General features: G+C 36.1%; 1 long non-coding RNA gene across 3 annotated transcripts in view; it reads left to right on the top strand.

Annotated features, from left to right (window-relative positions):
• Positions 1-21735, top strand: part of LOC115349440 — a 174327-nt gene that overhangs the window by 137027 nt on the left and 15565 nt on the right. For all 3 annotated transcript variants that reach the window (XR_003926083.1, XR_003926084.1, XR_003926082.1), the window contains one exon: positions 20559-20637. This is a non-coding gene — a long non-coding RNA (uncharacterized LOC115349440). The remainder of the gene's footprint in view (positions 1-20558; positions 20638-21735) is intronic.

The raw sequence follows: 21735 nt of genomic DNA, 5'->3' as shown, positions 1-21735 counted from the left end.
CTCAGCATGTGAGTGGATGTCATATTGAATGAACATTATAATCACAAAAAAAAGAACATTTTTCATCTTAGAAAGTCTTTAATCAAATCACTAACTCTTAATTTATTATGAATTCATCTATAAGGAAAATTACTAAGGCTCTGGAGGTTAGGGAACTTTTCCAGAATATTAAGAGTTGGTGGGTGGACCAATATTTTATAACATCTGTATTGAAAAATCTTTTAATTCAGAGACCTGCAATAATTATAGCAGGCATTTGGTGCTATACAGTTCAGGAAAGTAGGTCTTTGAGATTTTGTTGGTATATACCAATTGTTTGACAATTTCTTCTGTAGTTTGTAAGTTTAATGCTCTTATTAGAAAATAAATTCTATTATTCCTCTTGGAAGTGTGGCTCCATGTGTGACATTTTAAGGAGAAGTCATATCCATGTGATCACGTGGGAAAGAACAGGACATGATCAGACAATGGTACGCTGAATATGAGAGAGGTAGTAGCAATCCTTATATATGCCTGCTTGCAGCAGCCAGGTGAATAGAACACAATTATAATGCACCAGACACATAGCATTCTTTCTTATCACTTTCCTTGGGCTTTCTTATCTTCTAGAGTGCCTGTGCTTTAAACAGAGGCTTCTGCCAGTCTGCCTCTTCCTTTGCTGATTCAGGGCACCTACTAACAGTTGTTTACTACTTATTAGGACGAACCATCATGGTAGTAACTGGCAGCCAGATAAAGGCTGGGAGCCTGAAAGGTGAAGCTGACATTTTCTTAGGTTAATTTGATTTTTACATAGCAAACTACATGAAAATAATGTAAGTCTTTAAAGGGGTATTAACCATTTTCATCTCTGTGACCTTATTAGATGCATAGTATCTCTGAGCCTAGCCAGTGACCTCTCAGTGCATGTCTGGGGGATGCAGGGTTAGTGTTCCTCACTATTAGCCCTTCAGTGTGTCAGAAGCCTGTAGGGAATGAGGTTGAGAAAGTCACAGCTTCATTTCTCACTAGTTTAATGAGGTTAGTGATAGACTTTGAAAGAGATCGCTTGATTGATTTCTTGGCAAGCAGCCATTGCAGAATTCCTCATTTGGATGTCTCTTTCAATCCCTCCTAAATTATGCTGATCAAATAGCCAAAGCCTGTCCAGGCCTGAAAAGAAAAGAAATCAACTTTTAAATTTGTTTAGGACAGAACAAAATGAGCAGTTTAGAAAAGGGCTGGAATACATACTTGACTGATATTTAGATACTGGTAGTTCTTATTCATATATTGTTTATGTCCATGATTTTTGTTGCTGCATGTACAGCACAGCAAGCTTAAAGAAGATTGTTTTAAAAAAAAAAAAAGGGCGGGGGGGGGGGGGGGGGAAGGAACTTGGTAAAGTTACACAAGATGAGATAAAATAAGACCCAGACAAAATCTTTGCTTGTATTAGGTCTTTCTCTCTTTCTCTCTTAATTTTACATTAAAATAGTATATATTATAATAAAAAGTATACATAGGAAATTTCAGTTATTTGCATTCTCCTGAATACTTCATATATCACCATAGCACTGAAACCTAAGAGATGACAATGCTATCCATGGTGCAAGAAGTCATCTACTAGCCAGTTAAAAGCATTTATCTGTGAAAATTGGGATGTCTCAACTATTTGAAAGTTTGCAATGTGTGCAAATATTACTCTAGCTCTCATTGCCTGCTTGTGAGCAATTTGTTGAAGTTGCTTGTGGTTGATTGTCTAGTTAGTTCAAATGGAATGTTTCTCTGTGGGGATGCAAAACTGCTAGCACCAGATTTATAATATGAATGCTCACAAAAATATTATAAAATCTTTCTTTTCCCCTGCATTTATCCACCACTTAGGGGGGAGAAGGGGAATCCTGAGGTAAACTAATTCTAAAAAACTTTTGCAAATAATTTCTCTTGTTAATTTAAAATTTATTGGATTGCTGTTCTTGTCCACAGGCTGAGTGGCTACCAAAATATAGAAAGGTCGTACAAGAAGAATTCAATCATCAGTGTATCCCTGTGTTATACTCTTACCTAAGGGTACCTACCTTCCTCATCTGCCCATTGTTAAAAACAAAATGCTAGGCTGAATGTATCTGTAGTTCTTACTGATATTGCCTTCGAAATGTAAATGGCAAATACCTACTGGCTTCATTACAACTGCAGTTCCATGCACTTCATGAATATTCATTAAAAGAGCAAGAATATTCATGGAAAGTAAACATAGAAAAGAGATCAACTTAATATAAAAATCAATACACTCAGGTGTCATTTCAATGCCATCACCAACAAAATTACCATGGAAACTACCTTACTGTATTTGTAAAGTATTTTTACTTTCTTTAAACAACTATTTTCAACATTGTTTCCTTTTTCAGTTAAAATCGTTTTGTTTTCTAAAGGCAGATGTTTTAGGAGATATAAAGCATTTGGCTGGAAGACCATTTGGGGCTGAGAGAGAAGAACTGAAGATTGTGTATAGTGACCTTTTAGACTACTTTTCCACTACAAACAATTCCCAGTGAAGTAAAGACATTTAAGTAGGGTGATTTTTAATTTTTTTTTTTCATTCTCTTGGTGGTTCTTTCTCAGAAGGTATCATTTAACTGATCTGTCTCATTTTATATAAAGGATAGCAAAAATATCAAAGCAAGAATGTCATCATGTGTATCTAAAAAAGGCATAGTAGAAAAAAGGCAGAGGTATCTTATATTAAAAGAAATAGATTGCATGCTATTTTTCTGGTGTATCTTTCTAAATCTGTTACATCTCTAGTTATTGATTCACCCAAAGGACAGTAGAATTTCTCAGTTGCTGTGTAACCCCTCAGAAGAAAGCAGACATCTGAGTGAGAGATAATTGTTTTCTGACTTATGTTTCATGGCTTACACTGGCTCTTCAAATACCATTGCTTAAATACCCAGCAGGGCAACAAGAGTCACTGTATTAGGTAAACATACTTATGGAAAGATGCAATTTTTAATATTTTTGATCTTTTTGTTCTCTTCCTTGAGTTCCTCACTGTTCTTTTATGCCTATCTAAAATCATGATAGAATATGGCAGTTACTATTAGTATAAAATAGTCAGGCTAATGGTGTTTTTGCAGATACATAATATACTGTATTTGAAATTAATCTTGTAAAAAATGTACGCTAAAGCATGACTTAAATGTTTTCTGCTTTGTTTGCCTTTGTTTAAGAACCAGGCCTCTCTCCTCTCCAAGGAGACCAGCCCTGCTGAGCTACTGAAAGTGCACTGTTGTCAGACAGCTTTTTAGTTCTTTTAAGGCTTTTCTGGAGTCGTAGGTATATTCTCTCTCTCTCTCTCTCAATACAAAATCAAGCTCATTTACCTATGTATCCAATATGTCCTACAACCTGTCTTGGTTTTCAGCATCTTAGGAGAATGGTTTCTAATGCAGGCAAGGGTTGCGATTCTCAAGCAGAGACAACTTTTGTCTGCTGAATGATACCCTAGTTGGAGACGCATGACTCATTGCTGTTCTTGGGGATATTTTACAATTTTATAGCAACTTTGTAGGATCTTTATGTATGTGTTTGTGTAGATATTCTGTTCATTTTTAAGCTAATACATTATCCAAAGCATAGCATAGCGTATACATTCACATAAGTTACAGTGATGCAAGCACTGTGTGATTGAAACCCATCTTAATGGATTCATGTAAGTTGGGGTGACAAAGGAAGCCTGGTCATCATTACTAGGCTTCCAGGAACATCCAGCTGTACTCCTTCCGATGGTGTTGTTCCTTAAGACAATTTTTAAAGAATAACTATCCCTACTATTTATTTTTTAATGAAGCACTGCCTAATTACTACAGCTGGACTGTTTTAGACACTATACAAATAATACACATGATGTAAAAGTTCTAAACCACAGATTTTTAAATTCCACCCCCGCCCCCTAAATTTTATATTATTACAGTAGTGGTCAAACATCTGTCAAAATTAATGACAAAGCTACACTTTGTTGAATTCGAAGCTCAGTATTTGGTCCAAACCATGCCTAAGAAGATTTTCCTTGCATAATCTGTATTGTCATTCTATCTATTTTGAAATTCTGATTATGCATCCTGTTTGTATGAGGCTACTTTAGTCAGAACAGATACTAATAGGAAAATTATTTTTTTATGTTCTTTACATATTATTTTGTGAGAGTCTGAAATTACAAGTACTATTATTAACCTCACGTGAAAGGAAAAATATTCCAATATAATATTCTGGATATATTTTCTTGACAGAAGGATTTTACTCAAAATGCTACTTCTGGAAAGATTTATCTTCTCTCACTGCATTGTGCGTATTGTCTGGTCTCTTAAGGTTTTTTTTTAAGACAGGAAGGCCTATAGGAAGGTTAATGCTTGACCCTCTTCCATGCTTCCTGTACTCCTTTAGTGCAGCTGTTTAAAGCCAAGGAAAGCAACCTAGCACACTATTACACTTTTGGTAAAAGTTCCTTCTTTTATGCCATGATAAGATGAGAGAAGGTCGATTGTTAAAAGTGATGCAGTTTTTAACTTCTGCATCTGATTGTTATTGATTTTTGAAATGGCAAAGCCCATTGACCGAACTGTTTCAAACCTTTTTATTCTGAGAAAACTACTGTACATATTTTTTTCATTTAAACTCAGGGGAAAAAACAAACCAAGGAAATTCACATTTCAGATGAGAATGTTAGTCATCATTTTGTATCTGAGTCCGGTTTCATAACACAATGCTCAAACTTACTGCCCTAAGATAAGATGGTCCACAAGCAGCTCATCTCCGCAGAGGTACTTCTATTCCTATGTGGCAGTACATCCCCCGCCCCATCCCGCCAGCAGGAAACAAAACTTCTCCAGGCAGGGAGAAGGGGAAGGAAACCCTGGAGGCTGCAGGTTGAAATTTGAACTGGCCAATCGAGATGCACCAGGTACACCGAGGTGACCCTCCTAGCCAATAGAATTAAATGACCACAGGTCAGATTCGACAGGGGTATAAACGGGGTCCCGCCGGAGGACACGTTGGCAGTCCTCCTCGGAGCAGCGGGGTCTGCAGTTCGGGACTCCCCCTCGGGCCGGGGCACCGCCCGAGGTAACTCCTCGAGGGAGAGAGCCCTCAGCTTTTAGGGGAGTGATATGGGCGTTTTGAGCCATCACTTTAAATCTTGGGGATCCTTAAGTCGGCCGTGTAGTATTAATTCTCTTTACATCATTGAGCCTGTGGTTTTATAAAATGTTACCAGACTTCTAACTAACTTTTGCTGAAGAATAAATCTGAGTTTTAACACCTGTTGGATTTGGTTAGTCGTGCATCCGTAACATCCTATCAGAGCTGATTTTGATTTACAAAAAAGGCTCAAATTATTTTGACTGATGTTTCCAATCTGTCAGTGCATAATAAGTTGAAGTGGAGCATCATGTCTAAGTAACCCCACTTTTTAAAAGATCAGCATCATCAACAAAAAAACAGCCCTCTCTCCTGCCCTTCATTACTCAGTAGCTCAGTGGAAAAGTACAAGGTGAGGTGGTTAGAGGCTAAAGGGACCTTGAACTGAGAGAAACACTATGCTGAGCTGTAGCAATTAGAACAGCCTATTGAATTATTAGCAAGACTACAGTCTTGCAGTAACATGAACTACTTCAACTGTTTGCATTTGCTTAACACTTATTCTACAACAAGAACATTAGCTATATTAGCTGTGCATTTGCACGTCATTGCTTTTATGCTCCATTTGGCATACTGTATCAGGAGCTATTGATAAGAGATTTCATAACTCCTGCAATCCTAGAAATAGTCTTCTGCAGGATGCCTTTCACTGACAAATTTTTAACTAAGGTTTGCATTGATATAGTTGTAATTGTAATGTCAGATGTAAAAATGAACCTAATAACACCTTTACTCAGTATTATACTTTTTTAATTCCTTAAGGACTTTGATCATGCCTTGTGCAAATCAAATCAAACCTATATAGGACAGACATGAATTTGAACCTTGTGTAGTAAAGAAAATCTGGCAAAATATTTTTCCCTAGGAAAGCCTCTTTTAGCTGGTCTCTTTTTCATGAATGGTAAATTACTAGAAGTGTCATAATTACTTACGTTAGTCTTCAGTTTCACAACCCCCTTGACTGTACCTCATATTATAGTAAATTTGAATGTTTGCTTAAGGTTTGGTATTAGAACTGCTTACTTATCCTCTTGCATATGTTTATTGTTGTTAGACTTTTGATCATATATTTTTATCCTTGCACAACCTCTTTCTGAAGTTTCAATACTTAGTGGAGTAACACAGAAATTAAAGTTAAGGGGCAGCACATTTTTTCAACATGATGTTCCTCTCATATTAGTTTGTGAATTCAGTAATAAATTTCAGACAATTTATTCCACAACCAAACTGATTGTCTTCACATCACACAGAGTTTGTAAGTGAGTACAAATGAAACAGTCAGACTACTATCTAATTAGGTATTTATTGTCAACCTGGTGGTCTTGAAAGCAACTCATCAATATATTCTACAGAAGCAAAGCTACTATATTTCCATTTCTTTTAACTGTATAATAGTGGAGTATCCTTTCATATCAAAGAGATTTTTAATTGGATGATTCCAGACAGCGCTCTCCAATTTTCACAGTATCTCACACAAAGACCTACAAACCCCAAACGTTTAAAGTTAAATCATTCAGCAGAACCTTATTTGCCTTTCCTTGGGAATTATTTTCAAACTGAGAAATAACATTTACCAGAATATTGGAGACTGAGCCATATGCTCTTGTCTGCTTACACAGTGCAAAGGAAAACTGAACAGCTCTTACTGTATGTATGAGAGTAGAAGATTGCTACTTGAGAGGGAAGAAAAAAGATCTACTATCCTTATTATTTGATTGCCTCTTCAACATGCAGGTTCTGTGCATAGGCTATCCTCTAAGCAAAACATTAATTTCTCAGGAATATGGCAGAATTCACAGTGTAGTCATTTAATGAGTGTACTTCAGAAAAGAAATAGCATATATAGTAGATTGGTATTTTTTGATAATGCCAGTAAGAATAAAGATCTAGGGTTTGGTCACTGGAAGGAACTGCCTGTATAGACTGTCCTTTACAAGAATTACCACATATTGCCGACACTTTAATTTTAAACTAAAAATCCAGTCCTCTCCAGGAGAATAGTTTGAGATTCCTCTTATTTAGAGGGAGAGGAAGGAAGAAATAGCTTGATGACTCAGCAGAGAATGTAAAGAGAAGTTCAAGGCCACTTTTCTCAGAGAATTTAGGCAGTACAGAACAGCTGTCTCCTGCTTGTTCTTTTCCCCTCCCTTGTGTTGTTGCTTTCACTGCCCTGAAGGTATGCTTCAGCTAAACATTAGACAGATATTACAACACCAGAAGTATTTTACTCAAAATCCTCAAATTATTAGTCCTGTTATGACAACAGAAAAAATGGAGTTTTTGTTGTTTAGAGGGCATAGTATGTAGTTCTGAAGAATCTGAGGGATCTATCTCAGACATGATTTTCCCACTAAGGTATCTCTTGCCCCACCTTTCCAAATTGCCAAAGGGCCGTGCCTTTCAGCAGGTAATGTGGCTGCTACCTCAACAGCTAAAAAATATATCCATCTCTGAAGGGTTTAAAAGCCACGCTGAAATGCAATTAATGCTGCAGAGCTCTGTCATATTTTTATCATCACAGATTAAAGCTGGAGAAAAAAAACAACTAGGAAAAAGAGATCTTCAAATGTTACAGAGCAAGAGAGCACAGCTTTCCTCTGGCATTGACACCATTTTGAGAACAAGTGGCCCAGCAGACATCAGGAAAGCTGAGAGGGTCTATCAGCTCTGTTATGTAGCATTGAGTGCTAAATGTACTTTACAATGTGTAATGCCCTTTACTGATAATAAGAGAAAATGCGTGGAATTGGAAGTATTGTTTATAGTCTTATCTGTAGGTTGGATATATTCAGGACTAGAAGGTTAGTTGAGTGGGACCTTATATTAATTGTTTAGGTTTTGGGAACGTAAGGCATTTCAGTATCAACTGAATTTAGTGTAAACTCGGCTCTTTCTTCCCTCCCGGTTGTAAGCTTTGAGTGCATAAGCCATCTTTTTATTGTTTTACTAACAAAAAAGGTGCTGATCCATGGCTTACGCCCCTCATCTCTATCCTAGTACACCTCAGTAGAGAAGTGGTAAGTGGTTCCTTGATGATAAACAGATTGCTTTAGCTGACAAGGTTTGGTGGTGTTTTTTTGGTTTTTGGGTTTGTTTGTTTTTTTTTTTTAACAACTCTTAAGAAACCTACAGGCTCAAAGACAAGCTTTTTCTTACTAATCCCTCCCATGATCCATTTGAACTTGAACTGTTTGAAGTGTTACTGCAGTGGTACTTTATAACAAATCAGTGTGGGCATGTTTTGAAGCCAGCATTCTTTTTTCTTATCTATATTAATCTTTGTTCATCCACCACCTGCTAATATGTGTTAGGCTGATGCTAAATGAATCTTCATATCTCCTCCTAGTAGTATAAACCAGACAATTCAATTTTGGTTTTGTCTCTTGCATAACCTCAACCATTTGTTGTACTATTTTGAAGTACTTATTTTTCTCTGTGACATTCAAGAACAAAAGATAGGTCCTTCCATAATTCACTGCACAGCTTTTAGGTTTATCTTCATACTTTTGATGGACAATTACTATATTTTATTGATCCATACTTCATGTCTGTCTTTAAGTATACAGTATACATGGAACAGGAATACTTTGTCCTCTAAAATAGAAAGTTTAATTTTAGAAGTTATTTTTCCTGTCCATTTACAGAAGTGGAATTTTTTAGTATAAGTATATTCTTCATATTTTTAGTGAAAATGAAATAAGTGGATGTGACAGTATTGTTTTTATTCAGTAGAGAAACAAGATGTCGCTAGAGGGTTGTTACATAGTGGTTTTCTGGCTGATTATGATGCAAGAAAAATTGAGATAACCAGCCCATCTTGCAGTGGTGTTAACTTATATTTTGATTCTGATCAAAACATCTAAATACTGGCATTGTTGAAAACTTTCATACTCAAAAGAGCTAGTCATCCTATCCTCTGTAACTGGCTATATACTCCATGTCCTGACTGTGAATGACTGTGCCAAAATCTAATTAGAAGAACACTGACCGAGCAGCAGAACTGCTGGAATTTCTCTTTCAAGTGGGCAGGAGGACAGAGTTTCTGTTTTCTTTTAGAAAACAGGCTTTTGAAGGGATTCCATTTCTTTACTCATTTTGCTGCAAGCCACAGCATTTAAATGGTTTTCTTCATTTGCGACTGTCACCACTGTTTTGTTCTATAAAAAGACCTTATGAATATTCTTTTAAGCTATTGAGTGCAAAATCCATTCCTTTTACTTTTCTATATATTTTCTGCTCATTCCTGTTTGTTTGGTTTTTGTTCAGAGTATTTGCAAGAAGACATGATTTAAGCATTTCTTGCTTCCTTTTCAAAATGTGAGCCTTAATGATTCTAATTTATTTGCAATTGCAAGCCATAAACCAAAGACATTTCCATGGTTTAAGCAGAAGTCTATGACAATGTAGGTTGTTCCCTCTTCAGAAATCTCTGCACTGATATTCTGTAACAAGATAAAGCAAAGCAATATATCCTCCTTTGCGTCAATCACCAGTTTTCTATTCCTGAAATAAATCACTCTTGTTTACCTTAGGTTCATTTCCTTCTCTTTCTGGCTTGTCTTTTCTAATGTTCATTCTCAAGTGTAACTAAAAAAATAAATGAAACGAATGGAAGTAAAGATGGAGTGAGATACTATAACTATGTGATGATTCCTAATTGCAGTTTTCATTATGCTAATAGTAATTATTCATGTCAAATCACATGGTACATAGATAACTTCATCGTCACTATTAATATAGTAAGCTTTCTGTTTTGCAAGTCATTCTGAACAATTAACAAGACTTATTTTTGTTAAAATGAAATTTAGAAAAATAAATAATTCTAATGCGTTTCTCTGTAGAGAATTAATTCCACTGAAACAATGTCACTAGGTACAACTTGTTTGATTTTTTTAAAATGAAATTAAAGGTGAAATTAATATTAATCTCTATTAAACTCTCAAATGGAAAAATTGGTATAGAGCTACTACTTTTTTAAAATGGAAATCAGCATACATCTATTTTTAGAAATGGTTAGTAGTCATTTTAACACTAAAAGGCACTCTAATTTGGTGATGAAACTCACTCTTACATTGTTATAACATCACTGAGTCTGTCATATGTAACAAACATTTCCTGACACAGTTCCAAATAGCATAGATATTTCTATTCTGTATCATGACAATGGTTTAAAGCAGCACATTAGGATTGATCCTTCTTCTCCATCTGAAATAACAAAGCCAATCAATTAATACATAGTCTAGCGAGCTGACTGTCTCTGTGGCTGGTACAAATGCTGAAGAGCATCCCACCAAAAAACTTTTTTTTTCATAGATGCATAGAAATAATAATAAGGGTTTTGTCAGGCTTATCTGGATGCCTTTGCTATCATTTATAAAAATAAACACACAACAAAACTCTTCTCATTATGAAATAATTTTCCCTATATTTCTGCTTTTCCTCAAAATATCACTTCTGTGATGAATTGTGTAAATATATGTACTTTGGTGAATGCTCTGGAAGAGTAAAGACTATTGTTTTGGATATGGGGAGGTTTGTGAAGAGCTCTATTGGCACTCGTACTTTAAGAGCAGGAAGACCCATACTGGCCAGTGGAGGGGAGGGAAGAGTTTCTTCCTCACCCCTAGTGTTTAGCAGTTACTTACCTGTCTCGAGGAATGGCAGCTGATGCTCAGTACAAATGTCAGGGGACAGCAATAGAACGGTCTGCCTTTCTAAGCTGCTCAGTATTGGGTTAGTACTGTTGGTACTGAAGTCACTAGGGAAATATCCTGCAATTTTCTTTGGGGGTAGAATTTATCTCTTTTTGAAAGCTTGGGGTAAATGCTGGGTGTCTTTGAGGGTAGTAAGTGTGATACAGCTGTTAACAGAACTCTACTTCACATGCAAAGTCTTTGATGGGGGAACTAACTGCATCTTTGTGTAGCTAACATAGGGGGATCCTGCAGGGTTGGCTGCAAGTGTTAACTATGTGGAGACCAAAAGGCTATTTAGTTCCACTGATAAGTCTAGTTTGGGGGCCTTGGACTATGCCTAGCCCTGTATGTGTGCAATATAAATAAGAAATCATCAGATAATAGTGCAATTCGTCACAGCCTTCTCATTTGTCTGCCTGTCTTTTCATTTTCTCTGTATCTCCTGTATTTCCCCCTCCGTCCCCGACAGGCTTTATTGCTTATATTGTTCAATCAGTACATCAAATATTAAAGGTATAGGCTGAGACAAATAAAAATCATCCATGCTATTTTTGTTGGCTTGGCATCAATAGCCAGCTAAAGAATACTATTCTGAGAACTTTGCTGACTTCAGTTGATGAAGCTTATGTGTGCACCAGGGCCTTGACAGGTTAGATTGCTGTATGTGAGGTGAAGGGGTTTTGATCTGGGGAGCCAGAAAAGAATCACACCAATTTCAACTCCAGTGAAAACAAGAAAAAAACTCTGTTTTTGAGAAATAGAAAAGGACAAGATTAGAAAGAAAAGGCAGGAATGCTTAAGAGTTGATCCCAGGACATGCAGGCATTTTAAACACCAAGTGAATATTATGGAAATTGTATTAACTCTTCACATCATCTGATTAGATACTTTAGGTTTATTCAGATCACAGTGAACAAACTGAGAAATTAAGAGGACAAATTAAAATGGGTTGACTGATTGTTCTTTAATGAAAGTAGTACACTTAGATCAAAGTAAAAACTAAAAATGCAAGTTAAAAAGCTGAGCCACACATTAAAAAATTCAAAATTTCTCGAGAGTACTTTCATCGTAGTACTTTAGAAAAGAGCCTCAGTCTGTGACTCCATGTTTATCAGTGAAACTGTGTGCAGTCATTAAGTAGCAGTACAGATTTGCATCTAGGCAAAATATGAGCATTTTGGTCAGTTTGGCCCTTCTTTTGGCTGCAGGAGGCAGTTAATAAAAAATTGCAGAGCTTCAGAAAGAGCTCTAGGGCTTCCAAGGGAGACTGTTAGTCGGAGAAGTTTAGGTTGAAGGTTTTAGCTAAATAAGATATTGGTAGTCTTCTGCCTAAAAGTGATCCCTGGAAAGGAGAATTAGGTGAGGGGGGCAGCAGAAAAGGTTATGAATGGAAAGCAGCCTCAGGGATGACATAGAATTTCTCTTTTTCTAATTCTCCTGTTACACTGGTGGTATGATGCATACAACAAAATAAATTAACAGTGTTTGTATGATAATAAAGATGACTATATTCTGGAAAACTAACTGTACCTTGCTTTCCTGGATTATTGTGGAAAGTGCATGGTATATTTATATATTAAATGTCTATACATTAAGTAATACTTTTAAATGTGTTCATATTACGAAAAATGGTGCATGTTTCTCACTACAACTAATGGTTATTACATAGTAAGTGCTGTACTCTTATTTTCACCAGTTTAGTTTATAAAACAACAATTTTCCCACATGCACATGGCTTTCTGAATTCCACATCATTAGTTTTCATTTGCTGTTTCTGACCTGTCAGAGCACTAAGTGAAGATAAATTTTAGTTTGAAGAAGATTGACCAACTGAAAAAAAATATACAGAAGAAATCTATGAAAATAAGTCAGGGTATGTACCTGTGCTTGTGTGCTTAAATGTCCATTATTTTGGTTCAATAAAGACTTGCGAATATTTTGGGCAGCTGGCCATAGCATTCATAGCAGTCCCTGAAGTTTAAGAGATTTAGTGAATCTACTCTCACGTCATTAAACTTACTGTGAACCCACAGGCAAGACTGAAGTTGGGTTTTTTTGTGAGTTTGTTGTTGTGGTTGGGTTGGGTTTTTTGGCACAAATTAGCATGGGTTTTTCAGGCAGTTGTTCCACTGGAAATCACATGACATTTTCCAGCTCTGAAATTGAAATGGCAATAGCAAAAAGCCAGACAGAAAATGTTTACAAATACCTAGCCAGGGCAAAAACTTTCACATCCAGCTTTGAGAAAATTCAATTGAATCTTTGCTTGTTCACAAACACAGTTTAAACTTCAGCCAGGATTGTTTCATGCTTGCGGTTTTTGTTCCAGTAAAAATGTCTTCCATCAGTTTTGGACGGGTGTTAAATGTTTCCTCGGGGTTTGTTTGAATGATCATGTTTTAAGATTTTATTTTTTTAGGCAAGGTAATTGATTAGACTGCTATATTTTCAGCAGGTATGTCATACTTCTAACCTATGAATATATGTACTGCAAACTCATGACTTGGAAGAAAATTATGGAGAGAATAAAAATGCAAAATGCAGAATTGCTTAAACCTTGAAGTATTATTAAATGAGATGCCAGTGGCATTCATACAGTGCTAACACAGAGATCTTGAACAATGATTTATGGATTTTCACATAATTATTATTGTTGTAGATTCTTTTTCCCCCTCTATTCAGTGCAGCTTTTTTATTTCTTTCATCCCACCTAAGATTCTTCCCCTGAACACGGTTTGGTGGATCATTGTATATTGTTTTTCAATCAGAAAACAGGGCATGCTAAGAAGAAAGAAAATAATTCAGAGAAAGAATACCAAAGGATTTGAAAAACAAATTCTTTTAATAAAAATTTTTCCCACTTCTGCAATTAGAAAGAACAACAGTAGTTTGGAAAGAAATGCTCTGCTTATGTTTGTGTTTGAAGATTGTAATAATCGATATTGATTTTGGACCAAATAATTGATGATCAGAAATAATCAACAAGATGACTGGTTTTTAATTGTCTGTTTTTAAAATGAGGCATTGCAGATTGCTGATCCCAAGTCCAAATAGACAGACTTGTATTAGTTTCTTTTCTTCCTTTGTGTTAGGGTAGATATTTTTGTGCTGGTTTTATATGGATATTCTGCTTTGAATTTTAAGGTAATTTAATGTTAACAATAGGCCAAAGAAAAGTCCATAACCAATTTTATTTACTAGTAGAGATGTAACCTTTATCTCTTGCCCTTCTTGTCTGGTGGTATAACATGTAATACCTTGATTGCCGTTCCTGGTTATTTAACATTCTTTTATACTACTATCCCAACCCTCCTAACAGTAACGACTTGGTTGGTATCTTACTTGGAACCACTTAGTTCTTATAATCTTAACAGTATACAACATTTCAGTATGTAAGTCCTTCCTTCAGCACCTCTTTGTTTCAAACACCAAGCATGCAGCAAATGCATTTCTTGCTCTACCAGAGATTTTCTGCTTTGCAGTAATCTATGTAAGCATCCAGATCTCTGCTTTACTGATAACTGCTGGAAGACGGGACTCAGATGGGGCTGTTTTCTTCGTCCTACCTTGGTTTTATGCTATGATCAATTTCTAGTGGCTTTTAATCTTTTCATTAGCACTGCTGTATATGTGTACATATACTTGTATTTTCCTCTCAACTGGATCGCTTTTGGTGTACTAGGGTTTTTTGCTTCAGGTTTGTCACTACACAAAGGACCTTGGTTGTCCTAAATATGCCAAAATAGGTAATACATAATCTGTTCAAGTCAATTTATTAAATCCTATCCTAATTACAATTATATGCTTTTGTCACTTCCAATTTGGTTTGTAAGAAATCTTTCAAGTACTCTATAAACAATTCAGATGTTGTTTTATCCTTTTTTTTTTTTTTTTAAAGTGTAATCTCCCTTTCCATTTAAACTGTAAGTAGCCCATTTTTAAATAGTTAATACTTTCCAGCTACTCTGTGCTTGAGGGCCCTAACGTATTTCTTTTTCAGTATTGGCTGAACTTTTGCCAATGGGTTGCAATTTTTTGCAGTGAATACTGTGCAGAGTCATTACAGAAGTGCTGCAGTGTGCTTGACTATGCAATATATACAGACTCCTAATGGGATTTGTAAATTATTGCCATAGAAAATTGTGAGATGCAGGACAAATGGTAGAAGAAGAAAAGCTAAGATCAGGGCAATTGGAAGAAAAGGGTGCTGTGGAGCACTGGTACTACTTTCTACCACATCACCTATATTTTAGAAGCTCTCCAAATGCCTTGTAAATCCCATGAGGGAGTATGTGTACATAGTATATGGAACTGATCTACATTACCACTACAATCCATTACTGTTGACATCCCTGTGAGGTAGATAAAATGTGTTTAATTAAGGTAATGATCATCAACCATTGCAGACCAGGTGCCCCAGATGGTATACACCAGATGGTATACCCCTGATGATAGGTGTCAGAAAAATACACAGTTCAGAAAGATGGGTGAAACATCAGTGACAGTGTTAGAACGACAGAATACCCCTGAGCAAATACTCCCATACTGTGTGTATAAGTGTATCTTGGTTTGAATCTTATCAGAGTACTTGTAAAAGCTAATTAATTTTCCTCATATTTCTTACAGAAGTGAAGTCTCCTATATGGTAAAGTAAGAGGGTGTACAACTTCAAGCATATAACTAGCCTTACTGGCTTCAGTACATTAAAATTACACACCGAGTCGATTACCTCAGTAATTTAGGACTTCTGATTGTTCAACCACCAGGGAAACCTTTCCAACATTTATGTGTCTTGTGCTAGACTAGCTGAAGTGATCGTGCTATGCACAGATGAAGTCAAGATAGTAAGGTTCACAAAAAGCACTACTAAATCATTAGACAAAGTAATAATTACCTTAAGTGGTAAAACCAAAAGCTTAATTGTCCTTGGATGTTTGACCAATATTGCCAAAACCAACTGTTTCTTCAAGTTGCTTAAATGTAAGGCTACAGCTGTGGTCCTCAGTGCAAAATTGAAACAAATATTATATTCCACAAAAAGAAGAGAAAGCTGGAAAGATACAGAATTCTTGAAAATAATCTTTTTTGTTTTCCTTAAGTTTAGGAAAAATACAGTTAATTCTCATTGCAACGAAATCATTATCAGCTTTTAAAAATTTGTAAGCAATGATAAAGATGGAAGGACTGAGTAGATAGATGTTTAACCACTTCTGCAACAGTTCTACATTAGAAGTTTTGAAGGAAAAGAGGAAAGCAAGTTGAAGAGATGTGGATGTTCTTATCCCAACTTTACTACTGTGTTCTGGGGGATTTTGCAGCCACGTCTTTTTTATTGCATGTCATTGAGTATCTTTGCTGCAGAGGTGAACAGTTCATCTGAGCAGTCTTTGGTATTTGCTGAGCTGTCCATCAGCTTTCAACATCTGAAATTCTCAGCGTGGAGCCCCTAGTAGAACAAGACCATAGCTATGTAAATTCCTCCACCATTTGTTAATGTGACCCATTTACCCATCATTTTCTTCTTCCCATTTCATTTGGAAGTGACAGTCCCTCTTCTTCCTTAAGTTTTAATTTAATTATTTTACAATGTCAGCATAAAATGCATGCCCGGTCAACCCTAAAAGCATAACATAACACTAACCATTAAAAATTAAAACTCCTGCATTGGCTTTTCTCATTCCTGCAGACACTAGAAGTTTCAAACTACATCAATTATGCTTACCCTAATTGCAGCAAAGCTGCACAATTTTCTGATGTTGCTTGAATTCTCTCAATATTGAAGCTCCCTCACTTAAGCTTTCCCAGATAATTTAAGAAATGTTAGATTAGAATATCAGTGTCTTTCTTCTTTTTCTCTCTCTCCCTCTTTCTCTCCTTCTTTAGGATTGGTCAGGAATAATTTGGTTATGCTAGAGAGTGATTCTGGTTGATATTAATTGATCCCAAAGAACACTTTCCCCCCAAGAAATTTACAGTCTTTTTGCGATGTGAATCAGGTGATAGTATCTTCATGAATTCACCTTCCATGTTTATTATTGTGGAGTCCACAGTACAACTTTAGAGACATCTTTAGTGCAACTGTTAGTATCGTGGACTAGATTCCAATGAGAAGAGGTCAATGCAACATCTGTCTTATTTTGCCTACACAGTAATACACACCATTCTGCTACTTCAGGAAGCTCTGGAGTGTAACATAAACTGAGATATAATGACTTGGAACCTGCTGTTTCAACTGATATTTTGACAAGTTGCTAGCCTGCTGTAGCTTATGCAACACTTTTATTTTGTTTTCTTTTGTTTTTTAAATCCTTCACAGAGACTGGCTATGTTGGCAGCAGATTTTACATGCCACTTTAACATATTTTGCAAAGTGAAGGCTCCAAGAGGAAAAAATGGTGAGATGTGCAAAGCTGAGAGTCTTGAGTACCTGACAAGAAAGCAGTCATGCAGTTTATTTATTGTATTATCATAAACATGAACTGTTTCTTAATGTGAACCAGGATGTTAAAAAGCATAAAAGTCAGCTGAAATAGGAGTATTTATAACATGTTTCTATTGTCTTTGTTAGATGTATAGACACAGCCTCCCAAAACCGTTTGATTTAATAGAAATTAGGCATCTTCCTATCACTGATGATGTGAACATTAAATGTATGTTTCTAACTACAAGTGGTCTAGAGAATAGTGCAGACTGTATGATATCACTAAAATATTTTTAATCACTGGTGGCAAGCTTCAGGGCAAAACTAGTAGCTACAGCAATTTCTTGAAATAAGAGACACACCAGAGTTTAAGCTGTCCAGTGTTTTAGTTAATGCTGCTTTCAGCTCCTCCTAGGTTTCACTGGTTGTCTGGGAGGCGTTTCTCTTCCCATGACGCTTAATGCTTTATGAGGACAAATGTGTGACATGCATCGGGAAGAACAATTGATTTTGTAACTGAAGTCATAAAACACGTCCTATGCTTCAATGAGTTACAAGGAGCAGATGAGAAGTTGCCATCAATGTCAGTACATCAGAGTCTGATCTTGTTTACACAAGTCTAATCACAGTTATGCCCATGTGAACTATGTGAAATTACTCTGATATTACCCTGCTTTTACTGAGATCCGGGTACTATGGCTTTTTTCTGTCAGTGCATGGTGTCCTTGAGTAAGGATATGCTTCTCTGTCAGTGCAGTCCAGCTAAATGCTCTAATAGCAGAGAGCAAACTATTTTTAGTTAACATGATTTTAAAAAAATAAGTTTCACGGCCCAGTAAAAACAGTGCACAGGCTAGATGTAATCAAGGAAAACACAGGACTTAGCCTTCCCTCTTTGCATTGCAGTTGTCCTTTCTATTCTCTTTTTATCATGAGAAAATCTATGTATCCAACAGCCATGAAGTCTATGCTGTGGGTAGGAAATATTGATGTTTGGACTGGAAGGAAATGTTGTACACTCTGACCAGTAATGAATGGAAGAGCAGAACCTGACTGCTCACCTGAATGGCATCTGCCAGTCAGTCTGGATGTAATGCCTTATGCCACATTAGCACAGAGCTGTTTGGGGAATGACAGAAGTGTGGGTTTTCTCTGTCAGAATAGTAGTATGGGAAGAGTGACTGGAGTAAACTGCCAGAGGAAATACATGAAAAAAAGCACTTTATGTTACTGTGTTTTGGAAATGAGCTGTATACTCAGAGTATGTCTGGGGATTTATTTTTAAAGAACTAGAGAGAAAAAAACTTGAACTTAAAGGCTAATTGATAAATTGGTCTCTGCTTTCCTCAGGAGCCAGCAAAATTGATGTGTCTCTTGCTACTTCTATAGAATGTTTTGCTATAAACAAATTATTCAGTCCTGAACTAAGGGATTGCTTACTTACCATTTCAGTTACAATTAAAGCAAGAGGGAAATACAATGCATACAGGAATTCTAAGTCCCAGGTTCCTTCAGAAATAGTGGCAGGATTTCAAGTTTCTTTAACATCCTGGGTTTACTTTGTTCCATCCATTCTGGAACATCTAAATCAGTGAAAAGTTCTGCTTAAGAAGAGATCTTAGGGTCCTTTCAGTAGAGAAGATTCTGGGTTTTGCGCTACAGTCATTGAGTGTTAATGTAATAGTTAAAATGAATACATTAAATGAGCATGATCAAACCATTGTATCTAGCTTTATACATTCAACTAATTAGTCTATCAATTAAAAATTGATTGATTTTGTTTTTAATTGCAGGGCACTTAGCATACTTGTCTTTTCCAAGTAATTTGCTAGTCAGGTACCTTCTCTCTGACTATAGTTCATTCAATAGATTTCAATACAAGTGGATTACTTCAGAAATAAAAAGACACGTTCCCCCTCAGAGCACTTTTCTGCAGAAACTAAATGTTGGCTTCTATTCTGGAAAGCCTGTGACTGCCAAAACCATACATGGATTTGAATTTCTCACCTCACCAAACTAAGACTGTCTGGAAAATGGAGCAGCATCTGCAGGTGCCTTTCACAAGACTGTCTTTGGAAACTTGACTTAAAATTAATCTCTCCATGCCTGATGTTCTTGGACAAAATCAAGAGGCCAGAAATTACAAGCATAAAAGTTACAGTATGGTGGTTTGTTTTTTTTTTTTTTTTTTAAATTGTAAAACTCCAAGGCCAGATTAATTCTGCTTTTCTCAAATATATAGAAATGCTTATGTCTGGTTGACAAAAACATTGGTGTTTTTTAAATCCAAACTTCCATATGCAACCACTATGATTTTAAAACCTTTTCAACTCATTGTCAAGTAAAATGGGAAGGTTACATCACATTTGATTCTGAAATAAACAATTTTAAAGCTGACATCATCATCAGAGTACTGGGTAATATAACATCCATTTACTATCTAGTTTCTGCTCTGGACCCTTCCTTTGAGACATCTTTATGCAGATAGACTTTGCTGCAAACAGGATTTGAGAGAGGCTAGACTGAGACAGAAGTGTATATTTGTTTCATTTTGCTATGTGATACTACTTTATCAATGTGGTGAAGAAGCCTTTTTGGATTTTGTCACTGTTGTGACATTTTGTCACTAGTAGAGTATTTTTTTCAGAAGCAGCAGTATTAGCTGTATCTCCTTAGAAATACAGAGACTCGTGGGGGACTGTCACAAGTTTCCCTCTGTGGTTAGATTCCTGGCTTTTTCATCAGACATCCTGATTATAGCACCTCTTCCAGAACTGGTGCGTGAAAGCTGGTTCACATATTTTTATGTGCTACTTCAGTGCAACCTCTGCAAGGTGTATGACTAGGCATAATCAATACAGAATTTCATTATAATGTTTCCATAGTTTCAAATTTAAAATGTGGTTTAACATTACTCTTAATTGAGCGTAACATTGAGCAGACATTATCATGTTTCACTTGTGGATTCCTTGCCTTTGCACTGAGTCTACTGATCACGTGCCTTTGAGGTGAATCTGTTCAGTTTGTAGATTGTTAGAAAACTATTAATTTTATTTGTGGATTTCCATCAGGTCTGTGAACTGAACCAACTCACCTTGTTGGCTGCATGATTATTAATTAGATCCAGTGCAAGAAAAACAGTGGGAGAGCAAGGCCAGGGATAAGTAAACTGAAATTCCATGTTTTTTGGAAGAAACCTCAATTATCCTAGATTAGCAGTAATACAAAACTGTACTCAAAGATATTATTTCCCGCCCCCCCAGGTAATTGCGCAGTCCAGCATGGCTACTCATGCTGATTTGTCATTATTCCCCTTTCAAAATCAAGAACATCAACTTGCAGGTAATCTTCCTATTTAATATAAATGGAAAAAAACCTTCTCTTTGTTTTGCGAGGAATTTTTTGGTCAATCAGGCTCTAACAAAGAAGGTCAAGCATTCTATAAACAGTATTGCTAGTGTCTGATTTATAATAGTGTGGGATGCAGTTCTATAATTAATGTAAAAAAATGTAACCTTGTGTTGTAGGCTCATTGTATATGGGGTTACAATATAATCATTTATGTTTGTATGTCTGACCAAATCTTTCTCTTAATCTGTTTCTGGGAATCTGGTAGGAAGCTGATGTGAGATTTTTAATACCATTTATTATGACAAATAGTTGAAACTTGGAATGTGAACTGAGTTCTGTTGTCACTTGTAATCTGTTCAGGAACCTGTAACAACAGTTTTAACACTTACTGATGGTGCTGATCTAGCTGAGCTCACACAGAATACTACTGTTATTAGGATGAATAATAACTGTAGCAGAAAACGTATGATTCCTGAACCATTAACTATAGTATATTGGAACTTACTGCAAGTACCCAAATGAATGGTGACCACATATTTCTTAAGATTTACGGAAGATCCAGTACTAATGATAATGTATTATTCCAATATGCTTGGGATCTTGGGAAAATGAAATATTTTTCCTTATGTTCTACATTACTACATTTTAAAAAAAACCTTTCAAATTACTTGAAAATGCAAGTTAATAGTAGGTGCTGTAACTGTTATATTGATGCTGTGAACCAGTGATGTCCCAAAATAATCCTCCCATAAATCACTGTCAAATATTGTGTGTAGGTTCTGTTCTCTACCTTAATCTGTAAGCTCAAGATAAGTAGTATCTATTTCAGTGAATATGTCCCTTTTTATTGTACTTCACATACCAGATAGGTTTCAGCAAGGCTGATGTTGAGGAAATGCTTCTACCAGGTAATAAGGCAGATGAAGCCTTTATTCTGGGTGAAAAAAACCAAAAAGGGAGATTTGGATGCATTTCTGGTTCATTTAATCTCTAAATTACTCTGGATCCAGAGAATCTATTGCTTTTTTCATTATTCACACTTCAGGGGGTTTACCACTCAATGCAGTTAATTTTGGAATATAATTCCAA

The sequence above is a fragment of the Aquila chrysaetos genome, chromosome 12 (assembly GCF_900496995.4).
Source record: "Aquila chrysaetos chrysaetos chromosome 12, bAquChr1.4, whole genome shotgun sequence".
Classification (NCBI taxonomy): domain Eukaryota; kingdom Metazoa; phylum Chordata; class Aves; order Accipitriformes; family Accipitridae; genus Aquila; species Aquila chrysaetos.
This window is presented reverse-complemented; position numbering and strand designations above follow the sequence as displayed.